This window comes from Athalia rosae, chromosome 8, assembly GCF_917208135.1.
Source record: "Athalia rosae chromosome 8, iyAthRosa1.1, whole genome shotgun sequence".
Taxonomy (NCBI): domain Eukaryota; kingdom Metazoa; phylum Arthropoda; class Insecta; order Hymenoptera; family Athaliidae; genus Athalia; species Athalia rosae.
Window position 1 is genome coordinate 7,261,465 of NC_064033.1, and position 11,238 is coordinate 7,272,702.

The following is an 11,238-nucleotide window of genomic DNA, read 5'->3' on the forward strand; positions in this document are numbered from 1 at the left end:
AGTCTCAACGGAGTAACCAGAACGAATCAATGGGCTGGTACTACTGGTCCGGAATCAGAAAAAAGTACAGAACACCATTCGAAGCTGCGAAAGCCACCAAAGACAAAAAATAAACACGGATCGAAACCAGGGGACCAATGTTGATCACCGACACCCCTACCGAAGCAAAGGAAAAGATAGCGGGTAACTTGGTAGGTCCTATACCAACGGCCAAATACGGTAACAAATACATCCTGACTATTCTGGACCTACTGACGAGCCAGAACTATCCAAAATCCTACAGCGTGTCCTCAATTCTGTTAAGTGATCGCAAGAAATAGTTCACCAGCGAGAACACGTAAGGATTTCTGGGGGTCAACAAGGTGAACCACGTGCCGACCTCTGGATATCACTCTCAGACGGATAGATTTCTCCGAAGGAGCGACATCGGATCAGTCGACTACCTGAGGCTCTACGCCGACGGTTACACGAAATGAAACGACATTCATCTGCCAACAACAAGAAGATACATGGAAAAATCGTCACCCGTCTGAACGAGCTAACCAAAGTCGAAGGCAGCAACTTGAACGACGCCAAACAATGCTCCAAGGAAAAGTATGACTTTGAGGCTAACCCCGTGAGATTTCAGATCGGAGATCGCGTGTATGCTAAGATCAAATCGAGGGCCAAGCTGGACTCCTTCTACGATGGACCGTACCGAATCGTAGAGGAACTCGATCCAAAACACAGCGATCATAGAAGATGATCAGGGAAAACGAAAGCTAAAACATCTGGACAAACTCGAACTGGAGACCGCTGCACCGACAGGATGACAGAGAGGCCTGGAACCGGTTACTTTCTTGCAAACCATGCCGTATGGATTGATAGTAACTGTTGATAGGAAATTATTACTTATTACAGCTGTTTTGAACAATTTTCATCATTCCGGAGAAAACCAAATCCTTTCAGAGAATCAATACAATTCAGCGCTTTCAAACTGCCTGAGTATTGCAAAGAACTAGATTAGCTACCACGCTGTTCGCAGACCTCAAGCTCCTCAGCGAGACAAAGAAAGACGTGTCCTCGAGCATGATTTACAGGAAGTGGCATTACCTGAAGTTAATGACCTTGTATAGTTGCTTGGGTCACTAAGTGGCGGCTACCAACTCAAGGACCGAAGGTTTACAAATATATTGAGACGAATTTCATGTCTTACCAGAGAGGGTATGGATAACGATAGGAGAAAAAAAAAAAATGTAAAACAGAAGAGAAATGAAAGAGAACAAGAAATGAAATAAAGAAAGAAATAATAGCAATGAGTCGAACAAGGAAAGACAGTAGTTAATGGGTATGACAAAGAAAGGGGTTTCTGTTCTCATTTGGGTAAAAATGATTTTGAAAGGACGGACATGCGTGGATCATAGTCAAAAAGGTAGAGAGAGGCAAGAGGAAAGTGGCCTATAAAAGGCAAGAAAAACAAACGTGCTCGTCACTCAAGTGTCAAAAATTAAAATCAGATCATCTGAAGAAAATCATAAGGAATAAAGAGGCACAATCGCCGAGCGAAAACTCATAGGGTTAGGTCAAAAGTAAAAGTGAGTAAGTAGAAAGTTGGAAAGTAATAGTCAAATTAGACTACAAAACGAATTATTGCCATTATTCGCGTTGAAACCTAATGACGTGTAGAATTTTCTTCATTCGCATCCTAATCATCACAAAATCCTCCTATAAGAATAGATCTTCGAAAATCCTAATCAATTGATTAAATTTGACGAACCTAACGCATTACGCTGCAGGACGGTCAAATCACAATCAGCATTTTTCCGAGTTGAAATAGAAGAAACCTAAATTGATTGAATGTGCTCAACCTAACGCATTGCGCCGCAGTACGATCACATCACAATCAAAAGTGGTTATAATCGACGTAATAAAAACTAATAGAATTTCTTTGTTGCGGTAAAATCACATGATTAAAACAAAACTAACGCATTGGGCTGCAGTAGCGTCCTATCACATCATTTTGTATTTCCACCTCAAGTAGCCCGAGAGCGAAAAAGTCTTGAAAACTTGCAAATACGCAACTGAAATAAATATATTGTTACGCTGGGGGAAATCTCTTTACGGGATATTGGCGTATACGCATCGCATGGTCCGATAGGTGGGTTAGTGCCAGTCAGGAAGGGCTGCTGTCGCGCTGTCATGACGTTGTGACCAACGTCATGATGTTTGACCGCGGGCAGTCAGCCGCCTCCCCTTGGCGCTACCTCCAAACTCTTCGTCAGATGTCTTTGACGTCTGTCAATCTGACGTTGCCTAGTTGGCTGTTATTATTGTAAATAACAGTCTGTTCAGAACTAGCGAAGAGAGCGCACGTACCTTTTCTGAATAAAACAGACTAATTGCCAATTTAATCCCCTGACCCGTTTATTTCCCACTCCGGTTATCCGCCCGGAGTAACATTGGTGTCAGAAGTGGGATCTGGGGATTTAGATTGTCTTAATTCCAATACGCGCGCGGGTGAAAGTGCTTTGAAAGATGGTATTGAAGAAGGACCTTCGTGGTCGCCTGCGAAGCCAAGCGGTAGCAGAGGTTTCACCTGCCATCGCTCCGGTTGTACCTCCTGCAGCCGGCGAACCTTCTTCGGGGGTTTTGGAAGCCCTACAGGTCCTCATCCGGCAGTTACAAGCTGCAGATGAGAGGATGGCGAGTCTCCAGCAGCAAGTAACCGGGATGGCGATCCTTCTGAGAGACCATGGGATATTGGCCGAAGCTGGACGACCCTCTCCTGCTCCAAGGACGCCCCCGACGCCGCTGCTCGCTGCTCGCCCGATTCCAGCACCGAGGACATCTCAAGTATCGCCTTCGGGCGGAGTTCCTTTTTCGGTAGCTGCTAGTCCGGGGGGCCTAGCGACCCCCCGGGATCCGGAACGAGCGTTCCGTGCTTTTTCTAGGGCTCGCTGCGTGGCTGCTCCTGGAGGGGTGGTCACCCCTGTTGCGAATTCTCCCTCTTTTAGCGGGGATGCTCCCCAACGTCCGGCTTCTGCATCTTTTCGTGCCGCAAGAGCACCTGCTTCTTTTGCTTCTCCACAGCAGAAGCAGACCTCGTCGGGACGCGCCCCCTTACGCCGTTCCTATGCAGAAGCGGTCTCCGGAGGATCTCCGCCAGTTCCTGCAGCAGAATCGGTAGTGGCTAGAACCGCTGCACTTTTCTCTCGCTCTTTGCGCACTCCGTCACGGTCAACTGCTCGTCACCAGATCAGGGTTGGCACGTTTGACGGACTCTCGAACTGGGTCGAGAAAACTTTGGCGCAGTTGAAAAAGGAATTTATAACCGGCCTACGCGCCGAACTGTTTGCTCCGAGTTCTAGATCCCGTGGAGATGCTCGCTGGTCTCCTCCTCAGGGACGCCGATGCTCGTATTGTAAGAAGAATGGACATGAGATCCAGAATTGTTGGACGCGGGCTCACAACAGCTCGTGTCGTCAGTCCGGTACCACCGCAACGGAGTCCACTAATTGGCGGCAGGCACCGCCAAAAGGACGGTTTTCGCCGAACAAGTACAAGGTGGACAATAGGTACAACGGAAATGCTCCTCTACTCCCCGCCTCATCTACTGCTAGAAGGCAGCCTACCGACGGGGGACAAAACTAGAGGGTGGCAGTTTTGAAGGGCATAAGCTGCCATTAAAGTCGGATCAACCAAGTCCCTCATTTAATTCGAATATTTTTCTTGTTCGCGGTTTTCGGCAAACGGGCCTTTACGCCTCCGGTACCGTGAACGGTGTCGATTGCCTTTGGGTGATCGACACAGGCGCTGAAGTGTCAGTGGTTCGCCCTGACCTCTTAAATATTTCGTCCAGGTCGGGATGTTTGTCTTCCCCTCGGACGATCTCAGGAGACGCTGCGCCGGTTCTTGGATCTTGCGACGACAAGATCATCCTCGGAGATGTGAGAATTCCCCTCCTGACCAGTCGTTTGAAGAGTTGCTGTGCCGGGAAACCTGCGGAACCCGTGCACTTTTCCGGGGGAGGGAAGAGGTTGCCGTCATTCTTTCGCGGACTGGATTTTACTCCCCTTCCGCGTGGGATCGTTCCTCGTGTCCGGCAGACTACTGCTGTTGACCCACGGGGGACCGGTCCCTGTGTCCGGAGACTTCCCGTTGACCACCGAGGGACATCATCAACGAGTTTAACCCAGGGCAAGCTCCCTGAAGTCCTTCCGAACCTTCAGGATTTCCTGCAGCGCACGTTGCAGAATCTTGAGGAGCCGCAGAAGCGAAGATTCCCGGAGCATCGTCGAGATTTTCGGGAAGCGTCTGCTAGCGGACCCGAAAACGGCGGACATTGTCCGAAGCTTCCTCCGAGTCCGTGGGCCACCCCGGACGTTTTGGTTTCCAAGGAAGATGGAACTAAGCGATGCTGCGTTGACTATCGTAGGCTCAACGATGTCACGAAGAGAAAGTCGTATCCGCTTTCCCGCGGAATTATCTAGTTTTTAATACTAGGCTAGGGTGTCGAGCGAACTCCTCAGGGTTTTCTGTGGTTTTACCTGAGGTTTTTAGGCAAATGCCGGCTCGCTAAGGGGCAATGGCGTTTTGTAAAGGGTCCACAGCCTCCAGCCAACCTCAATTTCTTTGACACCAACCCATGAAGAGCCCGGACATGGATGCGACTCCCCTTGGAGGATTTGGAGTCGGGACGACTCTTTTCCGAAGGGGAGGGCAGTGTTACGCTGGGGGAAATTTCTTTACGGGATATTGGCGTATACGCATCGCATGGTCCGATAGGTGGGTTAGTGCCAGTCAGGAAGGGCTGCTGTCGCGCTGTCATGACGTTGTGACCAACGTCATGATGTTTGACCGCGGGCAGTCAGCCGCCTCCCCTTGGCGCTACCTCCAAACTCTTCGTCAGATGTCTTTGACGTCTGTCAATCTGACGTTGCCTAGTTGGCTGTTATTATTGTAAATAACAGTCTGTTCAGAACTAGCGAAGAGAGCGCACGTACCTTTTCTGAATAAAACAGACTAATTGCCAATCTAATCCCCTGACCCGTTTATTTCCCACTCCGGTTATCCGCCCGGAGTAACAATATGTAAGGAAGTATACTGCCTTAAGATGACTTGTACTTGGCCGCAGGTGGGCTTGACGATAATTTCATATTTGGACGATAGAGTCAAAACAGCTTAGGTTAGGTGAATGAGTGTGCGGATTAGCAGAAAGAGCGAATAGCGCAGAAGCAAGTTAGACATATTACAGTTAGAACGTGTAACTGTATATGAGGGAACGGTAACAATTAACATTGAATGTAGTTGCTTTGTTTTACAGGTGAAATAGTAATTATGGCAAATAGGTATTCGTATGTAATAAAGCCAACATAAACTTTGTTTTACAGAGAAATCTGGTGTTATCGGTTTATCTAATTTCCCTCCAGAATTACATAACATATATATATTTTACTAATTAAGTTTTTTTTTCACTAACAAAAAGAGATTTTCGTTACAATATATTTACTCTGTTATCGTTCATTCTCAATAAAACGGTACTATGGCAAGTTATTTGGCTGAAAAATTATCGGAGATGTCTGGAAAGCTCATTGTGGTTATCTTAGGGTTACGAAGAGGGCTTACTTGGGCTAGGCCAGGATCTTCTAGGGGTAAATGAAAAGCGGGCTGTAGATGCATTAGGGGTCTAAGCAGGAGCCACGTCAAGATTTGTTGGGGGGATCTTGGGAACTACTTAGGAACTTGGGGAGCGCCCAAGCAGGGCCCCTCTGGGATATACAGTCCCGGACAAAATTAAGTGGACACGTAATTTTTCCACGAACGTCATCTTGATTCAATAAAAAAAATCAATAAAAATGGAATTTCTTGTTTTCATTCTACCTATTAGTTTTCAATTCGAATGAACAAACAAGCATTTCTATTGGAAATAATATTTCATACGAATTTTTCGATCAAGATCGGAATGATGAAAAATTTCAAGTTGACAGAATTGAGTGGACACGTACAGAATTCTATGTTTTGATTCTGTTGTGAGATGTATATCGACTTTCATGAATGTCAACACTCGTAACCATTAGGTGAACAACAATGTTATGAGTAAGCATTATGACTTGTAATAATCGAGTTGGTAAAGATTACCTCAATATCGCCACGAAAAAAAGGGAAATCTGCACAGAGATTCGAAATTTTATTATATCAGACGTCAAAAATAATATAAGTTATCGGAAAATAGCTGGGAAATATAAAGTGTTGAGAAAAAAGCAATACCAACTAATCTATTACAGGTAAAGAAGGAAAGTAAGTTAGCGACAGTAAAGAGAAAACTAGAAACATCTAGACATAAAAGGCAGAGAAGATAGTAGAAAGTACTAGAGGAGAAATATACTAGAAAGATCTAGACTATAGTACAAGAATATATAAAGAGCGCTATTGTACCATGTTAGTAAGTCAGTAGGTAACAGTAAGCTGTGTCGAACACCAAAGATCAAATACTATGTAAAAGTAAAATAACGATTGAATAAAGAGTTGATTTTATTAAGTATATAAACCTAGAATAACTAACATAAAGTTTCGAAGAGTGCAGTGGAAAAAATCTACAAAAAGTATTTGGAACATGGAACCATTGAAAACTTACACGGTCGTGGATGAAAGCGCAAAACTAATTCTCACGGTGACAGAAAAATTGTAAGAGAAGCTCGACGTAATCCAAACGTAACATAGAGAAAAATAGTCGAACAGTTGAAACTAGATATCAGTCCAAAAACTGTAAGACGGAGATTGAAAGAAGCGAACCTGGTGAGCTGCGCAGCAGTGCGTTAGCCACATATTAGTAAAATGAATAAAAAGAAACGATTGAGTTTCGCAAAAAAATACGTTAATGTGCCCCTCAACTTCTGGAAGCGGGTAGTTTGGAGTGATGAGAGTAAATTTGAGTTACTCAATAAAAAAAAAAGAGAACGTGTTTGGAGAAAGCCAAATGAACCCCTCAAAAAGCAATATGTTACGCCTACTGTAAAGTATGGAGGTGGGTCAATCATGATTTGGGGGTGTTTTTCATGGCATGGGGTAGGAAATCTAGCTTCCGTTGAAGGAATTATGAATGCTGATAAATATATTGATATTTTGAATGAGAATTTGGAGGAATCGGTATTGAAAATGGATATGGAAGAGAATTTCATATTTCAGCAAGACAATGACCCCAAACATACTGCTAAAAAAACGAAACAGTTTTTCAGAGATTGTGGGATTGAAGTTCTCGAATGGCCGCCACAGAGTTCAGATCTTAACCCGATCGAAAATTTGTGGAGTTTGTTGGATGGAACGATCTCTCTGGAGTACCGACATAATAAGAAAGAATTTTTGTCAAGACTACAGATGGAATTTGAAAAAATTGACTGTGATTATCTGAAAAAATTGGTTGAAAGCATTCCTCGAAGGTTAGAAGCAGTCATCAAGGCTAAAGGCAATAATACTAAGTATTAAATATCCATATCGTTGATTTTGGATTATGTTATTTTATGATTTCGTACATATCCGAATAATGTCCTTTTAATTTTGTCCACCCATAATTTGAGATTTTTCTCAACTAGAACGACAAACTCATCTATATTATTTCATCTAAATATGATACTTATTCATTCGGTTTAATTGAGTATCATTCTGTGAAAAGTGAATGTAGATTTTTACGCAAAAATGATTCTTGTCAAAATAATAAATGATTTTTGTCGATAATTACGACTGTCCACTTAATTTTGTCCGGGACTGTATTAGAGCGTCTCCGGGGATATATTGGGGGCTTATTCGGGATCTTATGGTGGCGCCAGATAGGTATTCAGACCAGGCCCCGAACTTGGTAACTAGTCGGGGCCCAATATGGCCACCGTTACACTTCTGGAAGAGCCCTAGTTATAGTGCCTGTATAGGGCCCAGTTATAATTGAGAAAACATGTTCTGGCTTCAATTAGGGCAAAAGTAATATTTCAACACGGGCCTTCGTCGTCGAAACAGCGTTACCCTCTCCACGTCTCAATCATTTTCATCATCTTCATCGACGCCACCGTCAGCACCGCCACAGAAAAATTGCGACGGTTGGTTGAGTTCGAAAAAAGACAAAAGTGAAATCCGACTAGTCTACCAATATCGAAACAGCTGTGAAATGTTTTTACGATTTCTGGTAAAAAAATTCCATAGAATGCCAATTTACGATCAGTGAATTGATGAGCCAGATGTTAGCAGATTATCAACCAGATTGTCAAACGGTCAAACGGCGTTAAGAACAAAAATATAAAAATATCACGATCTTCAAAACCGCCGCAAGTTGGTAGTTTGTTTTGAAAATACAGGCCACAAGTTGCTCGCCGAAAACTGGTGCTCAAATAGAAATCCTCATCCAAAGGATGAGAAGTTGCGTATTGTTCGGGAAAATTCAGCGATCATTGTTGCGTCCGTACGTTTGCAAGTGTACGAGTCCAGAACTTATCTTCTGGCAGATAAATTAATGTAAAACGCCGATGCTATTGTTCTCGAAATCCTCTGCGTTCTTCCGTCCAAGATGATAGCGAAAAAAGAAGAGGTGACCCAAAAATAGTGCAAAGAAAGTGCACATTTATAGCACACTTGATAATATTTGCAACATGACCTTCGTCCTTCGTGGCATTTGTACTTTTGAGTGCTGAGTTCTTCCTCTATGAAGAATTTGCTTCCCGGAGCTTTATTGATACCATTTCGCGACTGGAGTTTTCCGAATCATATGATGAAAACTGTGTATTTGTAGCAGCCTGTACCAGGCGTCCTCTTCGCTAGCTTGTTCTATTCACTTCCTCTCAATTTGTGTTCGACAATGCAGATTTTAGCTAGGGCACTCTAGATGAATATGGTAATTTGCATGCGATGGGCACAATCTATTGCGTAACACCTTTGAACACTTTTCACGCAGTGCGACGCTGGGTTATTTACCCAAGGCGGATTTCAACCAGGAAATCTAGGCATGCCTTCAGCGCGATCTGTATGAAAAGGAAAAACGGAACGAAAGATTGTTGGGCGCCAGACGCGTTATCGCGACACTCAACGAATTCAACAAAACTTACTAAATGAACGAATGCAGATCCGGCGGAGTGACTGGCTGGGCAGAGGCTGTTCAACAGCGGAATGAATGATAGAGTGGCGTGGGTCAACAACAATTTGGGCACAAAAAAAATAAAAGCAAAACACAAAGCAAATTCGTAATTTCGGGATACTGTATTTTAATAAGTTCGTCGGTAAGAAATACAGAATCGGACGGTTATTTATACGATAGTAACAGAACTTTCATTGGTTACTGATAGTTTTTACGAATTGCTAATAGCAAATTCGACTTGTGGCACTACTGCGACTAAGTGCGTACTTTTCCAGAAATCCGTGTTAATTATGATTTTTTCCTTATTTGAATTTTATTTTCCGATTCCGATTTTTTTTGCACGTATACATTGTCGTCAAGTGTATACCGACGCCTCAAATCAATTTTCAAATTGTTTACATGATTTATTGTATTTTTATTCTTTATAATTTAATTGCACATGTTATACATTTTGATTTTCATAAAACAACGATTAGTGGGAATGTTTTGTCTTTGGTTCAATAGTTGACGTTTGTATTTTTTTTCAATAAATTCGTTCAGCTTTTATAATTGCGCATTTTTATTTTTCAAATTAGTTACTAATTTGCTTTCATAAAGCGAACACTTACATAATACTAAATAATATTATTTTGGAATAATTAAATATATAATTACCAACCAAATCAGCTCAAACTTGGATATATTATTATTTGTTAAACTCAATAAATAAAATCGTATTGAGTAAGCAAATCAAATCAAAACGCGACACAATAAAACATCATGTTGAGAGTAAAGATTCTTCTAGCGAGAACATTCAAAACAACTTAAAAAAAACTTCATTCACATCTTCATATCAAAATTGCTCATCCGATCTTTTTTCAAAAAAAAATTCAGAATTAATTAATTGATAACGACACGAAAAACTCAACCGAAACCGATTTTCTGCTGCCCGAGTTTGATAGCCATTCGTCATTGGCGTAAACCTATACCAGAGTACACCTCTACAGAGAAATTGGATGAAATTCTTGCAGGGGACAACACTTTGTGAGTTGATTGTGACTGACATACCTATTATTGTTCTCTTCTCATTTTCCCATTTACTTTAGTGCGTACAATGTTCAACTAAAATCTGTCTCGTGTTAAGTATAATTAATCAGCATGATTCACTTCGAACAATGCAGATAACTGTGGAGTTACTGTTTTGATTTGGGAGGATCAAATAAGTGAATATGAATCACGCATCAAATTTCGTTGAGTAATATTTAAAACATATTTTATTTTTTGAACAAATATAATTAATATTTGGTGAATAATCATTTCGAAATTTTTGGCAGGTAATTGAAATGATTATTGTCGAGGCATGACCTCTGGAGCCTTTATACAATAAACGTGGAGAAGAATTCGTAAATTTTCAGTTATCTGTGCAACGTAACACGGTTCTTAATTTTTTTGGCCCGGCAAGCGCACCCATGATATCGACCCCAAACATTGATGCAATCGAGTTAAAATATGCTGGAGTATACTCCGGCTTAAGATGTACTGAACAAGTGATTATGTATACTGTAACGTGGTGCGCCCAATCTTCTAAAAAATAGTAAGAAAACGATACGTAGAAGTAAGCGACACAAATACTGATCCACGGAAGTGTGTAGGCCAGTATACGTGAAGCGCGCTTGCACTTGTTTTAATTTCGCGATCGCCGGGAGTACCTCAGAAGGCCCCGAGCAAATAGTTTAAACAAGCTAAGTTGAATATGTGACTCCTAGAGGGAGATGAGCGAAGAGGGGCTCTCGTAAAAACAGAAGGATGAAGGAGATTTATAATCCGCCGAATTCCCCACTTAAACAGACTTCCATATCCCTTGTACCTGATCACCCAGACGAAGTTGCTGGCATCGCGGAGTGACTTCGGTCTCTCTGCCTGTCCAGATCTTCAAAAAATCTTTTAAAAAAACTTCTTTTGCCCGGTAAAGTTTCTGGCATCGCGGAGGGGCTTCGGTTTCTCTGCCTGTCCAGATCTCTGATTTTTCCCCTATTTTTTGGTTCGCATGCCGGCATCGCGGAGACGCTTAGGTTTCTCTGCCTGTCCGGAGTTATAACCACCTCGAAACACAATGTCCGAAAAACTGCCCAGCAAAAGCAATACTCTTTTCCCCCTAAATTCAA